The following is a 22,271-nucleotide window of genomic DNA, read 5'->3' on the forward strand; positions in this document are numbered from 1 at the left end:
TAAGATCGACATTTGATTAGTGTACCAAAGAAACAAGAAAGAAATCCAATGACACTGATCTTTGTCTATTAAGTGAAGAAAATCTTGGTATAAGTATACATGTTCTGGGAGCTTGAAGGAAACAATACGATTTAGTGATAAATAACCCAAATTGGTTACTTGGTACAGAGGATTTATGTTTTGTGGAAGAATAAATGGAATGTCTCATAAAATAGATAGCGTATGAATGCTGGAATTATACTCTAAAAGAAGAGTTTCCGTAGTAGCATAAAATAAACCTAAGTCTTTATTTGTAAGTTATAAGTTACCACAGAATTTTCTACAGGAAACGGTATGCACATATTCAAACATATATATCAGCACCATCCTGGATAAAAACAAATCTGATATACCATGTAATTTTTCTCTGCATGATTTGACTCCTTACTCATATATGTGTGGCTTCGGGATCGATATCTATATTTAAACGGAAAATTGTACTATCATTTATGTACAGTACAAAGGCGTTAATCATTAACTTTGTTTTTTGCACTCACTCCTATAACTTGTTTCTAACAAGGGCGCTAGCCACAAAATCCGGCGCTTATTCCACCATAACTTATGCCAACTTATTGGACCGAAATCCGGGTGTCGACATACACAATTTTCATCCACACATATCTCATGTAATAATAACCATTTTAGCATGGGGGCAATTTAAAGTGCATTCTCATAACAAACTTAACCATTTAATTTTAAGGTAGAGCAGCAAATGTGTTAAGATGGATAGTTTTGATTGGATAAATAAAACTAGAGATATCAGATCAGATAATTACCCAAAACTGGTGCTGTGGCCTTACGTCAAATTCGATAACAACTGTCATATTGAATTTTGAAGTTAGGTTATGAATTGATTGAATTTGGTAATGAAGTCGAATAATAAAAAGTGTATTATCAATTTGTAATCAGCATGTACTCACCCATATTTTGATCAGTGAAGATTTGAGTTCACTCCTCTTTTTTTGGCCACCTACCTTTTCCTCCTAGTTTTGGTAGCGTCATTTCTTCCGCTTACAATTACATTTTTAGAATTACCTCATAACTTGAAGTAGGAAGTGTTTGTTATTGCCTTGACACATTGCTACATAACATAAGTTATATTTCCTATTAAAAGAATGTTTTATCTAGACATAGTTTTGAATTGTTACGAGACTTCCTTAATTTCTTTACACGTGTGAACGACCTAACAGCACCAGATTGGGAATTGAGTTTTATTTGCATTTAAAATATGAAAGTTTACAAAATATTAATGTCAAAATTAATAAAATATTATTTGCCCTTTACCAAATCGCTTCAGTCATATTACACTACAATCAGCTAGAAACAGAAGACGAATAGAAAAAGAGGATAACTAATTGTAAGGAGCAGATTGAAACTTTGTTTACGTATTTCAGGACGAATGATGGATTCACTATTTAGGAAGACCCCGGAGAATGCTGGATAAGTGGACAAAGATGAAAGAGAGTCTTGTGTATTTGGTATATATTTGATGGTCAAGTAGAAGTAGCTTGTGGTTGGCAATTATGTACTTCTTGTTACCATATAGATTAATGGAAGTTGTATAATATAGAGATCATGATTACTAATTAATAATAAAAATAAATGAATATATGAATTGTTAATAGTTACAGATGCAAAATAAGTTCTATAGAAATTTAGAAGGAATCCTGAGAGCTGAATATCTTGTTGGTACAGTGCAGATTGAGTTTATAACTGTTGTTTCAACCTAATGAAGATTCGCTTGAATAATATTAGAAGTAAATCCTTGCGAATACAGTTCCTGTCTTACTCTAACCCTTGCAGTTGTTGATTTATTCTACCTAGTATAACATTACAAAACAACTACAAATTATTAAATCTCTCTTAAGCATGTACAAAAGGTAGTTTTTTAGATGAAAACTTACCAACTTATTTATGAAAAGCATAATGTATTTCATAATCTTCTCAGTTTTTTATTTACCTTGATACGCCTTTGCTACTCTTAATTAATAAATAAAACACGCTGAAATTTTCTATCATACAAATAACACCAGGGTAATATTGGTTTACATTCATTATCACCAAACATATAGTGTTGTCAGGTCAACATAAAAGTGTACTTTTTTCAAATGGCACTACGTTAGCTTGTTACACATTTCAGACAAAAACACACAATATCGCAGTTATGGTTCAGTTTTGCAAACTCAGGAAGCTTTGGGTTCTTCTACAATAGTAGTAACGCAAGTGAAACAAACAAGAAAATGTACATATAAAGTACCTTAGTGTCAAGTGCTATGATAATCATATGAAGAATTTCTAACGAACGGGAACAAGGTTACAAAGAAGTCAAAAATTCGAATTTTTTAAAAAGGTTTTGGTTCAAAAAGTTACTTAAATAAGTATTCTACCACATCCAATTACATGGATGTTTTTTTTTTCAAAAGATGAAAAGATAATATTGCCGTTCACAACAAGTTGATGTCTCAATGTTAACTGCCGTGTGGCTGGGTGCTATATGAAGGCGGAGGAGGCAAACATAAATTAATTATTTGCATAAAGAGAGTGAGGGAGAGAGAAAACAAAAAAAATATTAAATAAAACAATTCTGCTCCCTCAATATGTAACGGCTACGCCCTTGCACACTATACATGAATATTATCAAAATTCTCTCTTGCTAATTTTCACCTTCCTCCTCTTCTTCACTTCTGTACTTGTGGGTATTTATTTATTCTCCCCTACCCCTTTGAGGAGTCCCAACACACAATAGCACTGTGAAATCTCAAATCAGGCATCTGAAAAACAAGACATCTAAGCCTATAAAACATAGCAAAATTTGTCTACTCACCATCTGCCTTCCAGAAAACTTTAGTTAATTATCAACTTCTATTTCATAAAAAAACAATATATTGCCTATATATGTTGCCACGAAACAAAACAAAAAAGATAAGAAGAAAAAAATAACTTTTACAGCATCGTGGGATCTCCACTCTAATAACTTTTGAATTTGGTTTTGGCACTTGTTTCCTTTTTTTAAAAAAAATGTTCACAGTTTATTATACACCACGACTATGTGGTAGAGTTCCTACTAGTACCAAAAAAATCACATGACGGAAGTCTTTCCACATGAAAAGTTCCAATTATTTCCGTCTATCCTAGAATTCCCTCTCTTCCCATGAGAGAATGACACCGATGCCTTTTGGTATCTGATGGCTTTAATATGCATTGTCCATCACTTCATTTGAATTTAACTGCAGTGCTGCAAAGTGAGTAAGCACGTACTAATATTTTTTTTCTAAAACAACTATGTCCAAAGTAGAATGTTATAATGAGAGTTCTTGAAACTGATGCTTCATGATGTTGGCGCAATCATGCTATCACTTATGGAAAGGACAAAATATTCTACTACACTCGTTGTTAGTCCATTTCCGTACAGTTCATAGAAGATTTTATTTAAAAAAAATAACCATGTAATAAGTAGTTCATACTATCACTGAACTTATTTTCAAACGAAAAAAAATAAATTAAACAAAATAACTGTTCACTATCTCTGCCGCCAATTTACATAATTATTTATAATTTGTACGATGTCTGTATGCACTTATTAAGCACTAGTTTTCATCTTAAAAACTAGATCTCTATTCAAAACGTAGAACACTAGTTCTTACTAAAATACACTGAAAAAAACAATATTCGTTGGTGACTTCACCAACACCATTCTTGAAAACACAAACTGAACACAAAAAAAGCTAAGACCAATTTCCCCAGATCTTTCTGTCTTGAAGCTAAAACCGAACTGCCTCGTCACCCTTCAAATTCTTTGCTCCTAGTTATGTAAAAAGAAAAAAAACTGCCACCCACTTGCTCTGCAGGAATTCAGAGGACTTCCTCTCACCCCTAGTTCTTCTTGTGTGGCCTCTTGACCTGTCCACTGTGGGGGCCATAAAACAGCCTTCGAAACGTAGTGACTGCCAACTAACGAATTCTGTTCGCTTCAAGTAAGCAGACCCTTCAGCATTTGCTATTTCACTCAGATGTTTCACCTTCCAGAAACAGTTTTTGAGATTTTTCTTTCTATTTTTATTTAAAAAAAATAAAGTATGAAATTCATTCTCTCGGAAGGTACCGATGAAACATAAAATACTATTAATTTCGAGCGTTTCCAAGAACATGCAGGTATAATGCATACATATAATATATAATTAACTAATAAAAATAAAAAAAATACGATATAAATAGAGTTCATTTAAATAATAATATGCAAATTAATCCAAGTCAATCTTGCCTTTTACAAATTCCCCCCCTGGTAATTTGAATTTTTGCTATTGCTCCAATTCAAATTTCCAGCAGAGAAGATTGACCTTCTATTAACTCTTAACAACATTACCCAATACAAATTGTGAAAATACTAAATCGATTAAAGTATATGCTCCATTAACTTGATACCTATATATATAAAAATGTATAAAAGTACAAAAATATGATTTGGATGAGATATAATAATATACGATGCAAATTAACTAAACCTAATAGTTATAATGCTCTATACTTTCTACCTTAATAGATGTGTGTTCACCTCCTAAAAATTATAACTACTAATAACGATACAGATGGAAGATGTGAAAACCTCGTCACCTTATAAATTTACGTCTTCCTATCTGTGCTCATTCTTGATCAATTTTCTTCTCTGCTTCTCTTGCTTTTATCTGCTCACGGGAAATATAACGCTTTAATAAGTAAGCATTTCTTTTCATACGAACTTCTTTTGTTGCTGGCTCTGCTAGTGTGTACACATTTTTGCTCGTCTTTTCAGTTACCAACAATGGTCCGGAATACAGTAGTAATAATTTCTTAGACACCCCTGTAAGAGTGTCGGACTTGGGAAATGTCCTAACCAACACTAGATCCCCAACTTTGTACTCTACAAGTTGGTGATGTTCATCATAGTACTTCTTTCGCGCAACTGCTTTCTTCCGCAGATTTTTCCCTGCTACTTCTATATAATAGTGTGTGTCTCTTGGTCTCTCGATCTCTGGGATTTCGAATAATTTAGCGACATCTTTGGACAATGACTGGCCAAAATGTGCTTCATAAAGAGAGACCCCAGTGGTAAGATGTTTCGAAGCGTTGAGGCACCTCTCAACCTTATCTAGATACTTAGGCCACATGCGGTGATTATCATAACAGTACTTCCGAAGCATGCGGACAGTCGCTTTCACTGCTACCTCAGCCATTTCGCCTTGTGGGTAGTAAGCAGTCGACATCACATGTTTTATACCTAAGTTTGACATTTCCCTCTTCCACTGGGCAGAGGTAAATTGGGTGCCTTTATCCGTTAGAATGAATTCCACACTTGGGCACAGCTTAAGAAATTCTTTGAGCTTCCGAAGAGCCGTAGTAGATGTGGCTCTTTTACAAGCATATAAGCCTACTAACTTTGAAAAGGCGTCTAAGAACACTAAGATGTAGTGGACTCCCCCTACTCCTTTCACGAGTGGTCCACACCAATCCATGCAAACGAGGTAACTGGGGCGGCTTACCACTATTGGGTTAAGTGGTCCAGACAGATAAGTATGAGGAGGAGTTGCTTTTTGGCAAACATCACAAGAAGCGCAGAACTTTCGTATGCTGGCTCTCATCTTTGGCCATACGAAGTATTCAGCCAAAAGTGGTAATAATTTACTCGCCGATACATGCCCACAGTCTGTGTGGTAGTATTCTAACAATGGTGGAACTAAAACTTCGGGGATACAGATACGAATCCCATCACGGTCGCGTTTACACAGTCGGCCAATTAAAATTTCATACCTGTGACGTGAACTGATAACCTTTTGGGAAACCTCATTATTCTCCACTTTCTTTTTTATTGGTTCATACATGTTATCGGATGATTGCATTTCAGGAAGAATAGCAATTAGTTTCCGTAACTCGCACGGCACTTCTGTCAGTATGGACATTAATGACTCATTTATTAATGGTTTCCTGGTGATCGCGAGATTGTCATCCGTGTGTGGCGGATAACGTGAGTGGTAATCACTCTTGTTATCACTTGACCGTACATATTCAAATTCGAAGTCGAAGCTCGCTAAAGCTAAGACCCATCTCGTTATTTGATTCGTCAAGCGGCACAACAATATGAATTTAAGCGCCTGATGATCGGAGCGAATTTTAAATTTGTTTCCGATCAAATATCGTTTGAATTTAGTAACTCCGTCAATTAGGCCTGCAAATTCTTTTTCTGTTATCATATAATTACGTTCCGCTGCATTGAATACACGTGACGTAAATCCTATGATACGTGTGTATCCATTTTCTTCTTCCTGAAAAAGATGAGAAGAACATGCGATATCGGATGCGTCAGTTTCTAAAATTAATTGTCGATCTGGAAGTGGGCGCTTGAGAACAACTTCCTCTTGGAAAATTTCTTTGATTTTCTCCATGGCTTCGGTATGACATTTTTTCCATTTAAACTTCACTCCCTTTTTAAGCAGTTGGAACAATGGAAAAAGTACTTGTGAATACTTCTGACTGAAGCATCGGTAGTACTGACAGTACCCAATAAAGGATCTTAACTCTTTGACATTTTTAGGAATTCTGAATTCCATTACTTTTTTCACCTTATCTGCATCTTTCCCGATTCCATTTTGAGACAGTTCATATCCTAAGATATTTACTTTTGGTCTAGCAAATTTACATTTCTTTAACCTTAGTGTTAGACCACCAGCCGCGAATAATTTTAGCACTTTGTCTATGTGTTCTTAAGGTTCTTCAAAGCTTTTGCTCCCTAAAATTATGTCATCCACATAGCATCCACAAAATTGACGCACTTCCGGTTCCAGTATGGAGTCAAGTGCCCGGACGCATGAGGCGAGACTTTGTTTCGTACCAAATGGTAGTTTAACAAAAACATAGGATATGCCTTCATGCAAGAATCCGAAGTACTTTTGATCGCTTTCCTTTATTTTTACCTGCAAGAAAAATTCTACACAGTCCATAGACGAAAAATAAGCATTGTCGCTCAGATCTTCCAACAATGATAAAGGAGGAATTGGTCGGTCTGTTTCTGAGGCTGAAACTTGATTTAGTTTTCTTCCATCCAGACAAACTCGTATTTTCCCTCCACTCTTTGGTATGCAGACCAAAGGGTGGGAATGCGAACTTGGGCTCTTTTTTAATTATTCCCCATGCCAGCCATCTGTTAATTTCGTTCGCTACCTGATTTTTATACTTAATAGGAAATGGGTACATTTTCGTATGAATCGTGCTTGAGTCATTGACCACTATCGAATGCTCATAATTCGCAATGCATCCTGGTTTGATGTCAAAAATTGATTTATGCTTTGTTAGTAACTTCCTCAATTTATCTCTCTCTATAGAAGATAGGTCGGTGTAGCTTTCAACAAATTCATTGATTTCTTGGGTAGTTGCTTGGGTATTAACTTTGGCCCATTCATTTGGCGAGTATACTTGATTGTCCAGCTCCAATGGAGAGGGATACACCCCGTCGTCCAAATTAGTCCTTACCCGGGTTGCCGTACTACTTGCGGTCTTACTATCCTCGGTGTAGGCTGCAAATATGGGAGCGGCATGACGTCTTTCCTGAGACGTAACTTCATAATCAAACACCCCTGACACCCCATTATTTACCCATAGCTCTGAACAATCTTCTTCCCATTCAATGTTTCGGAGTACTAGATCCCTACCTTCTACGGTGACGTCTCTGAATGAAATCTCTACATCGTGAGGATGTTTTAAATGTAATACTCCCTTATCATAATTTAGAGTTGCACTACTTTCCGCAAAGAAATTTGAGCCAATCAGCAATGCACGATTCAGACCATCCACTATTATACCCACTGTATAAAAAGCTTTCCCATTTACTATAATTTCCAACATAGTTTGGCCTAAAATACTGGCTGCTTTCTTACCAAAAGTTGACGTAACTCGGATATTGTTAGCTCTCAAGAATGGAGGAGGTGGGGAATATTTTCTAACTTTATTCGAAAGCTCTAATGATATGGCGGAAATACTAGCACCAGAATCGAGAAGGGCGCAGACCGACTGCGCGTATAAAATTACTTCTAGTTCTGGAAGGGTAATAATATTATTTTTGGGAATAGGTTCATTACTAGTATCCAAAAGCCTATCAAAAATCCCATTTGCCTCTGAAAACATTTCTCTATTTATCTTTACTTCCTTCCCATTTCTAAAAAGTAATTTTACCGAATTCAATTTTTCATTAAAATGTGGTTTAGAAATAATTTCCATACATTTGACACAATTTCCTGTCTTTTCACTTTCATTCAATGCTAATGTTTTCACGGCGGTCTCATTATCACACTCAGTGATTTCCATACTAAGATTTTGCACACACTTAGGATATTTATTCGTCGACTCAGTCAAAAGTAACTCACAAGGTTCCAACTTACTGTCGTCCTTCGTGTGTGCGAGGCGACCTCATTGTGGTGGGGAACGACCACCCCTACCCCTAGGTTCCTGCACACGATCTTGAGGCGAATACTGTGGGGTATTACCATCGTAGGCCTCTAACAACTGAACCTGTTCTTCCCCCCTGAAGTCAGTCCTGTTATTCTTATTACAATTTCTTGCACCTCTCCGCTGTCCTCGTGTACCTCGAGAAGGTGCTTCGTTCTGTGAATAGCTTCCTCTCCCACGCGACCTAGCTTGGTTTTCTGGCTGGTTAGCTTGACGACGCGGAGGGCTAGTCCGGTGGCTACGCTCACTTCCTCTTTCATATGGATTGTTATGGTTCCTATTACGCTTGTTAAATTTCCGTGGGCTTCTTGGCTTATGGTCAGGGGAGCTTTCAGAGTGTTCACACTCTACTTGCATCATATTTACTCCTTTCCTCATGATGCCATAAGAATCTTTTTCTCTCATGTACTCCAACTCAGAAACGACATTTAACAACTCTGAGACAGTTTTCGGTCTCGCTGAGACAATTGACCTAAAAAGCCAGTTTTGGAAATGTCTGGGTAGGACTTTTAACAACGTAGCTTCGTCCATCGGAGGATCCAAAATACTGTTGCGATGTAGTAACTCTAACAAGTACTGTGACGGCATTTTGTTGCTCTTATAGTCATAGTGAGCAATTAGAATATTTGCTCTCAAGTTAGCCAGTCGTTCTTGGCTTAGATAAGTGTCACGGAAGTGACTCACGAAGCTCTCATATGAGGTTATCTTGTTAGAGGTCACTCGAAACCACTGAAGGGCACTGTTTCTCAAACATTTTCCCACGAGGTTAAGCTTCAATTCCTCGGGTACACTTGTCATCTCAAAATATCGTTCCAAGTCTATGACAAAATTGTGAGTCAGTACCTCACTCTCATTTCCCGAATAGGTAGGTAAAGAAAGGTCCCGGTGTATGAACCCCATAGCAGCTGCAAGTTGCATCGTATTCGCGTGTCCAGTCGCACAACCAGACGATGTGGATGGTTTCTGACTAACAGTAGGAGTCACTGTCTCATGATTATCTCTTGCGTTTTCTTGAGAGGGAACCTGCGAGTCGCATCCTGAAGACTGAGATGGCGCAGATGATTTTTCGTTACGCTGTGAGTCAGTGGAAATATTGGCCAATTTCTCAGCAACTATTTCAGCTGTCTCACGCTGAAGTGTCTCCTTCCACTGCGCCCAACTATTCTGGATCTTTTCGCAAGTGCGTTCCATCATCTCAGTGCACTCTGAACGTACCTCTTCAAGATGCGTTTCCTGCAGAGTTTCTTCCCTAGCTCGCGTTATCTCTCTCAGATTCACCTTGACTCGTTCGACCTCATTCGTGATTCTTTCGACCGAATTTCTTAACGTATTCACCCGACTATCAACATTCTGTAGCCCCTCAGACAACTGTTGTACTTCAGTGTTAATTTCCCAACACTGACCATCTACATTGTTTTCTAACTCCTCAAACCTCTGGCCTGTCTCACGGATCCGATAAAGTCAACTCTTTTTCTGTTCTTGCCATATTGTCTCCTACTGTCTCCCTCATACGGGCCATTTCCTCCACTAAAATTCTACTATTTTCCTCTCTCAACTCACCTATCTGATGTGAGACATCCTGTCTCACCTGATATATGCTTCTTTCTACATTCTCATTCGACTCCTGTCTCACCTGTTCTAACCTCTGTTCTAATTTCAAAGTCTCTCTGGTGAGTTGTTCCCTAGTCTCTTTTAGTCCCTGTTCTAGTCTTTCGTTATTAGCCTGCATTTTGTTTTCTAAATTGTTTTCTAAACGCAAGCTTGTCTCGTGAGCTTCTTGCCTAGCCTGATCTAACTTCTGATTCGTTTGTTCTAATTTCGCCTCTAAATTCTGGTTAGCCTGTCCTAGTTTCTCTATCTTCTGAAAAAGAAGATCCACCCACGCTGGTCTACTATCTTCACCCTGACATTCTTTTCCTGCAATACGATTTCCCTCAGCCTTACCGGTGTCTACCTCCAGAGGCGTGGTGCTTCCGCCTGAAGGAGTATTACTTTCAGCGCTCCGAACATCCGCGAGTGTGACATCTATTTCTCCGTCACCTTCTAAGAGGTTTTCGCTTCGTTGCGCATGCTCTTCTAATGTTAAATCCATTTCGATTTTTCTTGTCTGTGATCGTGTTCTCACCATACGACAATCCTAACAAACGAACAAATTCGTCCTAAAATTTCTATACAACAAAATATCTCCCCCCAAAACACTAAATTTCACAACATTAAATTATTTTCAAGACATCTATTAACATACATTTTAACTGCACTATTCTTGGAAATTGCCAGGGAACACATACACATACCGCGAAGGTTACACGTTAAAATTTTGTGTTATTGTGTGCTGGTATCGGCTCTATAAAGCATCTAAGACTAATGCAAAAGAAGCCTGCCACGCTAGGTGCTATGCCAAAGAAAATTGCACACAAGAGTGTAAACTCCAAGAGCCATTTCACACTGGGCGCCACGTTTTTGTTAACTGCCGTGTGGCTGGGTGCTATATGAAGGCGGAGGAGGCAAACATAAATTAATTATTTGCATAAAGAGAGTGAGGGAGAGAGAAAACAAAAAAAAATATTAAATAAAACAATTCTGCTCCCTCAATATGTAACGGCTACGCCCTTGCACACTATACATGAATATTATCAAAATTCTCTCTTGCTAATTTTCACCTTCCTCCTCTTCTTCACTTCTGTACTTGTGGGTATTTATTTATTCTCCCCTACCCCTTTGAGGAGTCCCAACACACAATAGCACTGTGAAATCTCATATCAGGCATCTGAAAAACAAGACATCTAAGCCTATAAAACATAGCAAAATTTGTCTACTCACCATCTGCCTTCCAGAAAACTTTAGTTAATTATCAACTTCTATTTCATAAAAAAAAAAACACTTTATTGCCTATATATGTTGCCACGAAACAAAACAAAAAAGATAAGAAGAAAAAAATAACTTTTACAGCATCGTGGGATCTCCACTCTAATAACTTTTGAATTTGGTTTTGGCACTTGTTTCCTTTTTAAAAAAAAATGTTCACAGTTTATTATACACCACGACTATGTGGTAGAGTTCCTACTAGTACCAAAAAAATCACATGAAGGAAGTCTTTCCACATGAAAAGTTCCAATTATTTCCGTCTATCCTAGAATTCCCTCTCTTCCCATGAGAGAATGACACCGATGCCTTTTGGTATCTGATGGCTTTAATATGCATTGTCCATCACTTCATTTGAATTTAACTGCAGTGCTGCAAAGTGAGTAAGCACGTACTAATATTTTTTTCTAAAACAACTATGTCCAAAGTAGAATGTTATAATGAGAGTTCTTGAAACTGATGCTTCATGATGTTGGCGCAATCATGCTATCACTTATGGAAAGGACAAAATATTCTACTACACTCGTTGTTAGTCCATTTCCGTACAGTTCATAGAAGATTTTATTTAAAAAAAATAACCATGTAATAAGTAGTTCATACTATCACTGAACTTATTTTCAAACGAAAAAAAATAAATTAAACAAAATAACTGTTCACTATCTCTGCCGCCAATTTACATAATTATTTATAATTTGTACGATGTCTGTATGCACTTATTAAGCACTTCAGTTTTCATCTTAAAAACTAGATCTCTATTCAAAACGTAGAACACTAGTTCTTACTAAAATACACTGAAAAAAACAATATTCGTTGGTGACTTCACCAACACCATTCTTGAAAACACAAACTGAACACAAAAAAAAGCTAAGACCAATTTCCCCAGATCTTTCTGTCTTGAAGCTAAAACCGAACTGCCTCGTCACCCTTCAAATTCTTTGCTCCTAGTTATGTAAAAAGAAAAAAAAACTGCCACCCACTTGCTCTGCAGGAATTCAGAGGACTTCCTCTCACCCCTAGTTCTTCTTGTGTGGCCTCTTGACCTGTCCACTGTGGGGGCCATAAAACAGCCTTCGAAACGTAGTGACTGCCAACTAACGAATTCTGTTCGCTTCAAGTAAGCAGACCCTTCAGCATTTGCTATTTCACTCAGATGTTTCACCTTCCAGAAACCGTTTTTGAGATTTTTCTTTCTATTTTTATTTAAAAAAAATAAAGTATGAAATTCATTCTCTCGGAAGATACCGATGAAACATAAAATACTATTAATTTCGAGCGTTTCCAAGAACATGCAGGTATAATGCATACATATAATATATAATTAACTAATAAAAATAAAAAAAATTACGATATAAATAGAGTTCATTTAAATAATAATATGCAAATTAATCCAAGTCAATCTTGCCTTTTACATCAACCATTCAAAAATATGATAAACGTTGGTAAATTTTGCAAAACTTTTAAAACGCATGTAACTGGGAAAACTTCCATTGTAACTACCAAAACGTATTGCTGTGACATCAAGGGAACAAAGGAAATTAACAATCATTTTCAAAATTTCCAAGAAATATGCCATTTTAAGCAGTATATCAATTTCCACCCACGTTCTTCATATCTCCGTTACTGTTTGAGATTTCCAGGACAGCTTATTGAATTGCTGTAAACGTCATTATGATTTTTACGTCTTTTGGAAATCATTCATATGATTGGATCTAGTACTTACGTAAGTCAAAATTTTAACTCGTTCTGACTTTGTTCCAGTTAGTTAAAATATCTCATACCATGATCCATGTATTCGACAGTACGATATTTTAGATGTGCGTTATCCCATTTGTCTCGCTTGCCTTGTTATTATTGTAGACACTTCCAAATTTTTGGTGTTTGTGATATTGTAGCGTAATTAGTTTGCAATGATTAGTAATTACTAGCAATAATTAGTAGAACTATCATAATTAGTTTGCACTCAACAATAACTGTGGTATTGTATGTTTACGTTTAATACATGCATTGCCCCGTATGCAATAATCTTATTTATTTGTGAACAACATGATAGACATAAGCCCAATTATAGTGTTGGTATCTTACAAACAAATTTGCAATAGTTTTCCTAAACATATTGTAGTTCATATTACAGATATTAATTTCTTTGTGTTTGCTACACATTTTGTTATAGGAAGAGCACATTATCCAGATTAGTGACTTCAATAATACGTAGATTCTTTCTTTCTTTCTTTTTTTTTTTTTTTTTTGCAATAGAACAGACTAAAGTTATTAACACGAGGTATGTGCCGGGACACGAATATTTAGTGTCGATATCAGATCCACACAGTTAAGCTCGTTTTGTATTATTTTATATAGAAAAATCAGATCTATTACATTACGCCTTTGTTCAAGTACAGGGACAGAAAAGTTATCTATTAATGTAAGATAGTTTTCATAAGATGGGTAGGTTCCAGTTCTGTTGTATGATCTATCTATTAAAATGCTACAATAGCAATTAAAAACGCCTGAGCTCCAACCTATAACTTTGGCTTTCAAATCTTTCATTTACGGTTATGTGTGATTTCACGTTTAACAGAGACAAACATTTACATTATGTGTACTTTAAATAAATTAGTTAACTAGATCTTTTACATAAAGTTTATAACATAAAATTATTGATCAAAGCCTTTGTATTTTAATTAGCCTTCTCTAAAATCAATGCATGTGAATTGTGCTCCCATCTTCCGAGTTCTTTTAAACTATATGTTGTGGACGTTTATATGTTTGTGGTCAATCCTTTCGACAATGAGATCTCGGAAACTACAGGCTCTAGAAAGATGACGTTTTCACTGATCGATTGCAAATTTTGCGTAGATAGTCCAGTTCTAATTGAATATTTTAAAAACATGGCCGTTATTTCTTTATTACATTTTAGGGTACACTGGAAGCGTAACTAAAACATCATATCATACGCGTTATACATACCAACACCACACTTTTGTATACAGGGGTCGCACATGTCTCAGGTGTTTGTTTCATGGCCAAATAATAATGAAGAAGGAAGGATAACCATTTCTCCAGTCTAAGATGAATTTTTATTTTTGGAGTGTTTTGCCCAATGAACACCATACATAACTGCCATTATAATTAATTGTGTATGTAATGTATTTGCTTATTACATCCTGCATGCAAGAAGAAAGAAAACACTGGTCATGCATTAATTAGAAACTCCAACCGGAAGTAGGCTCAAATCTTGCAAACGTTGCGAGATATGGAGAGAAAAATAATCGATAAAATCTCCCCTTTATGATACGCCTTGCCGATTTTTTTCAAGACTTCTTTCACTTGTGTCTGTAAAGAGACATGTCCAGATGTTGTGAGGAATGAGAAGGATATTTATGCTCATATGCGATTGATGCGCTGTATAGAGAGCGCAGGTTCAGCTAGTAAGTATTTGAAAAATTTAAATTCGATTTTGTTTCCAGTTGGTGTCGGTATTACTGTCGCGGTGGCTTCCTGATCACAGCACCATATTCCAATTTTGATCGGACATAGGAGTAATATTTGGTCTAGGAATTAATTCGTGCGGGGGACAAGAGATGGCGCAACGAACGGAGCGTCCCACAGTTCCGTGTATCCACACATGTGTTGCAAACCCCTGTCATCGCGTATCGTTCGTAGTATAGGGCAGTGGATTAAAGCGTCAACAACACCAGTTTGTAGTTAAGTGAACATGGCGCAATTTGTGCCTGATAAAGTGTTCTTGCGGGGTGTCCTGGTGCATTGCTTTAACATGCAGAAAAGTGCGACTGAAAGTCATCGTATTTTGGTGGAAGTGTATGGTGACCATGGTCTAGCTGAGCGAACGTGCCAGAAGTGGTTTGCACGGTTTAGAAGTGGTGATTTCGGCTTGGCAGACCAAGAGCGAGCTGGACAGCCAAAAAAAATTCAAGACGAAGAATTGACAGCATTGTTCGAGCAGGATTCGTGTCAAACGCAGGAACAACTTGCAGCAGCATTAGGCGTTGATCAAACAACAGTCTCCAAACGCTTGAAAGCCATGGGAATGATTCAAAAGATGTCACATTGGGTTCCAAATGAATTGAAAGACAGAGACGTTGAAAGACGAAAAACCATTTGCGAATTGCTGCTTCAACGACAGAGCAGAAAGGGGTTTCTGCATCTAATTATTACGGGTGATGAGAAGTGGATCCATTACGAGAACCCTAAACGAAAAAAGGCCTGGGTGAAACCAGGTGAACCAGGTCCATCACAACCAAAACGAGATATTCACTGTGCAAAGGTTATGCTGTGCATATGGTGGGATATGAAAGGTGTGGTGTACTATGAGTTGCTGCAACCGGGTGAAACTATGAATGGAGAACGTTATCGACGACAATTAATGCGTTTGAAGCAAGCTCTGGCCAGAACACGTCCAGAATGGGAGAACAGATATGATAAACTTATTGTTCAACATGATAACGCTTGCCCACATGTCGCAAAACCGGTCAAAACCTATTTAGAAAATGTCGGATGGGAAGTTTTACCCCACCCGCCGTATTCACCAGACGTTGCTCCTTCGGACTACTACTTGTTCGATTGCATGAACAACGATTTGATTGGACAGCGGTTTACTTCTTCAGAAGATATCGAAACATGGGTCTCTGACTGGATCGCTTCCAAGGATGAGGACTTCTTTCGCCACGAAATCCGTACATTGCCTGACAGATGGGCGAAAGTGGTGGCTTGCGATGGACAATATTTTTCTTAAGGTATTTATGTATTTTGTGTTTGTACTACAGCTTCAATGTGTGCGTACCAACCGCACGAATTAATTCCTAGACCAAATACATTTTTGTTAGTGTGGTAATATTGCTAAACTCCTCTAAATTCGAATTATGAACCCTACCACTAACATTTTTTTTTCTTTAAACACCGTAATAATTTGTATATACAAAACATGTGTCTCGTGGTGAATACTTTATTTAATCATATATATTGTAACTTCTTAAAAGGCTTAAATTTACTTGTCTAAAAAGCTATGAGAACTTCATGCTTATTAGAATCATTTAGTGAAGTAACTAATTTTACCCACAAGATGGTCCTTGACAATGATTTCGTTCTGATACAATATTTTGAACGGAAAACATGGTTTTGTATAAATATATTTAAGCATTACACAAAATAGAAATAGTAAGTATTGTGCGTTTTTAACTTCTCTGTTTTAACAAGGAACTGTGGTGGCTCAGTGGTAGAGCGTTCACATCTGGTGCTCGGGGTCTCTGGTTCGATCCCAGATCGGGCCAAGTGAACTTTCTGGTGGACAAACACCATGTGCGTGGGTTTTCTCGGGGTTCTCCCGTTTCCTCCAACTTTCTTCATTTCATTCATTATTTCATCATCACCGTCTCTTTTAGTCCGGCTGGTATAACCGTGGGAAGTAAAATTCAAAGATTTCATTTTCTCTGTTTTACACAATGTAATCTAACGGAGAAACATGACAGATGAGAGAAAATATTGCTGGAGGATTGGATGTAATGTAAGAGAAATTAGAAACAAGAAAGCACGATTTGTATCCTATAAAACTTTAAACATATCGTAACTTTAAAATGACAATCGCATTGAAACGTGACTGGAACACTGTATCTATCGCAGATATATTCATACAGGATTCTCTAAAAGAAAGTTTTCCTGTTATTTTCGAATCCTTACAAGGGAACCTTCCGAAAATGATAGTTGCAGTGAAAGATGTGACCTATGCCAATTGAAAGAGCTGTAACAGAGATGTTCATTCCCAAAAAATTAGCTGCCCATAGCAATAGGTTCAAGAAATATAAAGGGTGGAAGTTCGGGAAACAGCAAGGTTGAACAAGGGGGAAAAGTGCAAATTCCGCAAAAGAAAGGGGGGCAGGGCAAAATACAATGCTGACAAACGATGTATAGAAAGAGGCTTGCCACAATAGGGAACAAATGAAGGCCACCAGTGGGGTTAACAGTGTTGCCAACTGCAACGAAAAGTACATGTTTTGCAAAGAGCACTATATGAAGTGAGTACAATATTCAGTGTCAACCTGTCATGTAGAACATAAGATCTGGCGTGTATAATCAGTGGTACAATCTAACAAAAGAAAATATTTAAAAAAACAGAAGTACGAAAAATACGGAAAAGACGGAGTTGGTCATAATGCGCCACATTTGATCACGAGCTGTGCATATTAGAATGAACAAAACAAGAAGCACCGACTATGCAGGAAACCGACGTATTTAGAGTCGAAAAGAAAAACGAGTTCCAAAGTTGGCAACACTGGCCATGAAAATCCAGACAAGTCTAATATAGTTATGCCACTCGCTTCACAAAAGGAAAATTCCGGCAACAGGCATCACTCGGAATGCATCAATGCTAGAGTGGCATACCAGGCATGAAATGGTTGGGTTGAGCCAACAACCGATAATAGAAGTAGTGAACATTATGTCATGGTTGCGTCGTATGTGGGAATATACAGGGTGTCCCACCAAACTTTGTGACCTGAAAGATTTGCGAAACGAACAAAAATGCGACGGATCCAGTTGTGCAGGAATATACCAATGTCAGGGGTTGATAAAAGTCTGTGAGGAGCAAGTGCCCCAAGGATCCCCATCATAGGGCCCCAGGAGCCAACTTCAAACTTTCAAATGGCAACAGGGACCGAGTAGTACCTCTCTCGATAGATCATGAAATGATAGGAACATTTGCTATATGAAGCATGTTTTTTTCAAAATGGCCGCCACAAATATATGTTGTGTCTTAACATGGCATCGAACATTGTGATCTCAAATTGCTGCGAAGCGAAAAGAGACGTTTCAAATCCAATTCCACACGAGTGTACTCATGTCAAGGGCCAAGAAAACTTTGTAAGAAGCAAGTCCCCAAGGGCCCCCATCATAAGGCTCGAGGGGTCAACCGCAACATTTCAAATGGGAACAAGGGGCGGATGATATTTCTCTGGATAGATACAACACCGCCTATAAGAAACATTTGCTATATGAAGCACGGGTTTCAAAATGGCAGCCGAAAGTGCACATTGTTCTTGTCACCGTGCAGATATTTTTGGCGGTCATTTTGAAATCCCATATAGTAAATATTTCTGATATGCGTTGTTGCATATTCCAAGATTTATCGAAAGAAATATAACTCGACCGATGGTGCTATTTGAAATTTTGAAGTTGGACCCTGGGACCCTATGATGGGGGACTTGGGAGCACTTGCGTCTCACAGAAGTTTGTCGCCCGCTGACATGGGCACATTCTTGCACAACTGGACGTGTCACATTTTTTTCGCTTTGAAACTATTTCAGTCGCAGAGTTAGGTGGGACACTCTGGATATATCATATAGGCGGTGATAGTACTGCAGACAGCAACACACAGCAGATCAAGCCTTTGATTATGTTTGCTTTCTACAGGTGTGGATATGTGATAGAAACACCACCAAAGGCTCCGACACCTCTAGAGTACTGTTTCGAGACATTCACAGGCGATCATTGTACCATGTGTGACGGATTGGTAGTATTCCGCTGTGCTCACTGCAAATGTATCTTCTGTTTGGACGATTGTCTCATCGAACAATTGCACATACAATGCGAAGGCTAATGTCTGTTGCCGGAATTTTCTTTTTGTGAAGCGAGTGGCCTAACTATATTAGAATTGTCTGGATTTTCATGGCCAGTGCTGCCAACTTTGGAACTCGTTTTTCTTTTCGACTCTAGGTACGTCAGTTTCCTGCATTGTTGGTGCTTTCTTGTTTTGTTCATTCTAATATACACAGCTCGTGATCAAATGTGGCGCATTATGACCAACTCCGTCTTTTCCGTATTTTTCGTACTTCTGTTTATTTCTATTCTCTTTTGTTAGATTGTACCACTGATTATACACGTCATATTTTATGTTCTACATGACATATTGACACTGAATATTGCACTCACTTCATATAGTGCTCTTTGCAAAACATGTACTTTTCATTGCAGTTGGCAACACTGTTAACCCCACTGGTGGCCTTCATTTGTTCCCTATTGTGGCAAGTCTCTTTCTATACATCACTTGTCACCATTGTAATTTGCCGTGCCCCCCTTTTTTTTTGCGGAATTTGCACTTTTCCCCCCTTGTCCAACCTTGCTGTTTCCCGAACTTCCACCCCTTATATTTCTTGAACCTATTGCTATGGGCAGCTAATTTTTTGGGAATGAACATCTCTGTTACAGCTCTTCCAATTGGCATAGGTCACATCTTTCACTGCAACTATCATTTTCGGAAGGTTCCCTTGTTAGATAAAATTTGGCGAAACCAAAGACAATACACAGAATCTCATTCGATTTATTAATTTTTTCACAGTTCAAGCGAAAAATTTTGAAATTTTCTGAATGAAAGTTTTCACCCCTCAATTACTTTTTTTCTGAACTGAAAAACACAAAGAAATAGCATAGCATTATACTGTACATACCTTCAATTGACAATGACCAAATATGACACTGTATATGGAAAAATTCCTTACCACAGATATGGAATATTATGCTGTATGCTCTTTAGGTTTCAAACTAATAGTGATATTAATTGACTTTAGTGTCAATCCTTTATCCACATTATAAAGAGGATACAGAGATTATATACATCTATATTCTACCTAAAACTTTCGATGCGGCGTTGATCTTAATTAAACTTGAAGTATGATCTCTTTTAGAGTATAGCTGAGCTCTAATTGTCTGGAATTCTAGATTTTAGAATTCAGATTGACTTTGTCCTCTTTCCTGTATGGTTTGGTTACTGGCTCTTATGCGAACACTAGCCTAATCGGATATATTTGTTTAAAAAAATAATGGAATGGTAACGTTTTCGAGAACGTTAATTGTTACTAATTACATCTTCTTTCGGCGAAATAAGGCTTGTTATTTTTGTGTAACAACGCCTACATTGACTATATTCCTACTCAGCTAATAATTGCTTAAATGAGTGGATCGGGTGAACATAATGGTATGCTTCACGTCTGGTAAAATTCAGTTATTAGGTGGAATAGTTCGGGATTGAACCATCGCACAGTATGTGGGTAGTTTAATTTCGGGAATGTACCTGCAAATGACAAGGAAAGTTCATTTGGTATGTGTTACTGCATTGAATTGCATGAGAATGTTGAATCTTCTTTCCCAGTATGCTGGAGAATATGGCATATCATTACGTATGTTTCCCGAGCGGCTCAAATATACTGCCAGTAGCGTTGACAGTAACTATGTAAATTATAGGGGAACGATCATAAGAACAGAATGGTAGACATTTGCTTTTCAAAACAAATTACCATTTTCAAGATTTTTAAGAGTTTGGTTTCGGATGAAATCATGAAGGAAAAGACGTTAAAATAAAGCAAAAAGATGCTATTTCCCTCAATTTTAGCAATTGTCCTTTCACCTAATTGAAACCGACTTGAGTCTAATGAATGAACTACTTATCTCTCTATAATATTGGATAGAACGCATACTTAGATTTGGAAGGAAAACTCAACCGTTGCTTATTATTAAACATCTCCAAGTTGTTAAATCTAAATGCCTTTATATTGAAGACAAAACGTCTTTATAGATGCTAAAGCTTCCACTGAGGCAAACTTCGTATTTGCTCGGACTGGTAAGAAGTTGCAAATTCGATAACATTCTGATTGCTTTCGAAACTAATCTCAAATTTTTCTTCCGCAAAGCAATTTAATTGTTCCCTAGCCTTGTTTCAATGTTTCACATATTTGTAATCATAGATACATGACAGTTCTGTTTGCAAATCATGAATCTTCTCGGTTTGAAGAAGTTGGATGGTTTCCGGAAATTGCACTAGCGTCGTTTATATCCACAGAAAGCAAGATCTGATTGATATTGTCAAAATTCTTGGACAAAAAGCAGGGATAAGGAAATTTTAAATAAATTGTTTTGAAAGATAAACGTAAAAGAAGAGAAAAGGAGGTCAGGAGCAGGTTAAAGGAATAACGGGCCCAAAAAGTAGGAAATAAGGTGCAGGAAAATTCTCTCTATTACCAACTGGAAGCACGATTTTATACCTGAGTTCTGTCGAAGAGCTGATGTTTGGTCTAAATGAAAAAGATGAGTACCTAAAAATCCTAGCCTTACTCGTAACTTGGGTGTTTATCAGAAAAATATTTATAGGATTTTTGTTTTGTTTTAATAGATAGGTGTGTGATTAACTATTAGATCTGTGATAACTATACTAAATCTAAGGAAAGCATAGACAAGTCAACGGAGTACGGAGAAGACTTCTACAACGTAGTAATTTCGCAATGTTATAACATACGGAATTAACTAGTTCCCAATGGTGAAAATAATAATAAGAAAAAGTTACTTATACTCACACGGTTGGACTCCTCCTCTTAATATATAGACATCTTACCTGTAAATAAAACACAAAAATCAAATTAATTTTATTATCAATATTTGCAATTTTATGACTGTTATATTATTTATTAAGAACAATTGTTTAAAGATGAATCTATAATCACTCCCAACCTTTTATTCTTTACTGTTTTACATAGATTCACCAATGTAATTTCAGATTTTGCATTGGGAGGAGGGTGGAAATATTCCGACATAAGCAGTTTCACGTTGTTAATTACGTTGATTAAGATGTACATTAGGGTGTATCGAAAAAAACTTTTTTTTCGAAATCCGGTTACGGCGAGTGCGGATTTTTGGCCAAATGGCATCAATAAAACGTATAAAAAATCTCAACTCGATCAGACAACTCCTTCTGCTGCCGAGTAGAGCCCAAATATTAGAAAAATCAACAAAAGATTCACTTTTCAACTGATTTTCCAAAAAATATTTTTAAAATATTTCCTATATTTTTCGGTCTTTTAAATAATTGAAATAGCATTGGAAAGGAGAAATAAATACATAAA

Source organism: Thermobia domestica, chromosome 12, assembly GCF_964235325.1.
Source record: "Thermobia domestica chromosome 12, izTheDome1.hap1.1, whole genome shotgun sequence".
NCBI classification, from domain to species: Eukaryota; Metazoa; Arthropoda; class Insecta; order Zygentoma; family Lepismatidae; genus Thermobia; species Thermobia domestica.